We start from the raw sequence: 2,932 nt of genomic DNA, 5'->3' as shown, positions 1-2,932 counted from the left end.
ATGCAGCAGGCCTAGATGAACCAGCAGGATGTGATGGATAGGCAACAGAATAATGGCTGGCAGAATCAGCAGGTGGGGCTGCATAATACTGGTTGTAGTTCTGCTGTGCTGCCACTGGCTGTGGTGGCTGGTTCAGTGGTGTAACTGTGGCTGCAGTGAGATCATATGATGATGCAGAGTGTACCTAGTTGGAGCTGCTAGGAAGCTATGGATGTTTGTACCTCTGACTGTATAGTGACTCAGCCTGATGTGGTTCAAGCCTTCCACCCTGCATGGCTTGTGCTACTTGGATGACAGGTTGTAGAATAGGCGGTATCACATGACTCACTCTAGGAAGTGGAGCTGGTAACTACACTGAATGGATATCTTGATAAACCAGAGGGCCTCTCGGTTGTTGACCGGGCTGAAGTACAGACTGGCTCACAGGCTGGAAGGTTGTATCACCCTAGGCTGAAGTATAGGCTTTGGCATAGGAAGTAGCTGAAACATATGCTGAGGTGCTGCAACTACATCTGGCTGCAAAATTGAGTCTAGTGGCTGTGGAGCTGGTCATGGTGCTGATGGTACCATGGGACTTGCCCTTTGTGATGGTAAGGATGCAGCAAGTTCTACTGGTTTTAGTAGGTTTATAGGTGTTCTGTTGTCCTGCCTTGCTGGTGCCAGAATGTTCAGCTGATCAATGGTATGGCTGCTGTGCATGTCCGTACTGCTAGGCTGTGGTAGGAATGCAGGAAGGAATTCTGCTCTATCATTTTCTGAAGCATGACTGTGTGGCAGGAGAGGGCTGCATGACTTAAATGTTCGCTCCAGTTGCTCCACACGCTTGGTTAGTGCACCACTGGTCTCCTTCATAGTGACTTGCATCTCATTCATCGTTTCCAATACTCTGCCCCAAACTGCCTCCATTTTCTTCCATCTTTGCTTCTTCTCCTTGTTACATTCTTCTGAACTGCTGCTGGTGGACTCTGACTCCTCTGGATGGGGTAGGTCATGCTCATATTCCACCAGATGTCCCAGAAGCTTCTTGCTCCTGTGTGGATGGGGACTAGGATTATGACTCTTCTCCTAAGAAGCTTTGTCTTGTGGAGCTGCCATGTTTGTGATTCAGCCAATAAATATCCGGCTCGAAGGACCACTTGACTGTGTGCATCTAGCATGCGCTAAATGCAGATTGCTCGCCAACTGAATCTTCCTCGTTCAGGGAAAAGGCCAGATCTAATGGTGCAATTCAGACGGTTTATTGATGAGGAAATAGTAGCAGGTACATGGGAGATGAGGGCACAGATGCTGATGTGGATGTGCGTATATGGAATATGTGTGTGCATATGTGTGTGGTTATCTGAAACAGAAAGAAATATTAAAAGTGTATATTAATAACCATCTAGGTAAACTAAAGTTACACATGGATGCAGTATGAAATTGACCTGTAGTACCACATAAAATCCAGTAGAGGGCACTATAATACTACAAATGAATTATCAATCAAATGCAATAAGTGCACGACAAGAAAATGCCAGAAAATAAAGTGAATGGTAAATTTCACATTTACTATAATAATCACAACATATTTGCCAAAGTATATTATAGAACGTGAGATATTATCTTAAGTAAGCCCTTGCAGTAACAGTAGTTGGATGAACACAAGGACAATTTCACTACCTGGGCTAATAACTGATGTAAATACAAATTTCGGCAGCATTTTTTTTTACATCATAAGAAGGCACACAGCACTCATACACACGTCATTAGCAAAGGATTGGCCGCGGATGGCAATTCTTGCTCCATGGAAGCTCTTAGTGCTGAGTCACACTGAAGCACAGAAAATAACTTGCCAAGCCAGGAGCGAGAGGAGCTTCAAAACAATCAAGTGCATCATGGGTAACATAGTGCTAAATGAGGGCATGGACTTTTAACAGAATTAGTTGATGATGATGGGAAATTTGTATGTTGGCTCATACATTAGATATGTGTACATTGAAGCGAAGCTTTTTGAATACCTTTACTATTTTTGCCCATATGAGGCAATGCCACAAGAGAGGCAGAATGTTGAGACTCACAGAGGCTCGTAATAACAATATGAAGCTGCTGCTGAAATCCCTGGAGGGCAAGCCAGATGTTTGTAAGTAGGACAAATTTACAGATGTGTTTAAAAAAATCATAGATGTAAAATTGCTCCTATTGAGTAAGTTTGTAAATAAATACATTTAAAAACGTAGTAAAAATAAATCTTTGAACTAATAGCATTTTAAAAGTCATAATATCTTTCTTTAAACTGATCGTTCATCTTTTAATTAATTTAAAATGGCAGTAAATTGATTATAAAAAGTTCCCTCAAAAATCAGTTTTCAGACATCGGTTTTATTTAATTAATGTTTTTTAGTTCCATCAATTAAGCACTTCAATTAAAAAAAAAAAGACATTGCACTATAATGTTTAAAAGCATAATCTCAGTGAGACAAGAACATTGTATGGTAATCAACATTACTTTTGTCAAATGTTACTGTAAATTATTTCCTGATGGAAAGAAAGTTGTGATATTTTACCTTCTCTTTCATTTGTTTTCATAATGCTGGTATGGAACGTGATCAAACTTGAGTGCTGACTCAAGAAAACATTAATTAAATTGCATTCTGATGATGAGCTGACAGGATAATAGCTGCCATCTGCTGAAGGAGTCAGAACAGCTTTTCTGATTCAGATGTTTGTGAAGTCGTGTCCCACAGCAGCCAGGGGACAGCCAAAGAGACACTGCACCAAAATACAGCAACAAGTCCCTTCGAGCTATTTCAGCGAGTTATTATATCAAGTAGACTGAAGCATTTATTGAACCAGTGTTTTTTATTTTATGTATTTTACGTTCCTGGTATTTTTTGGGAATCAGAAAATATTAAATGGCTTTTCAACATTTAAATTGGTTTTTGATACAAATAAA

The sequence above is a fragment of the Nematolebias whitei genome, chromosome 6, assembly GCF_014905685.2.
Source record: "Nematolebias whitei isolate Nwh7 chromosome 6, NemWhi1, whole genome shotgun sequence".
Classification (NCBI taxonomy): domain Eukaryota; kingdom Metazoa; phylum Chordata; class Actinopteri; order Cyprinodontiformes; family Rivulidae; genus Nematolebias; species Nematolebias whitei.
Note: the sequence above shows the minus strand (reverse complement) of the source record.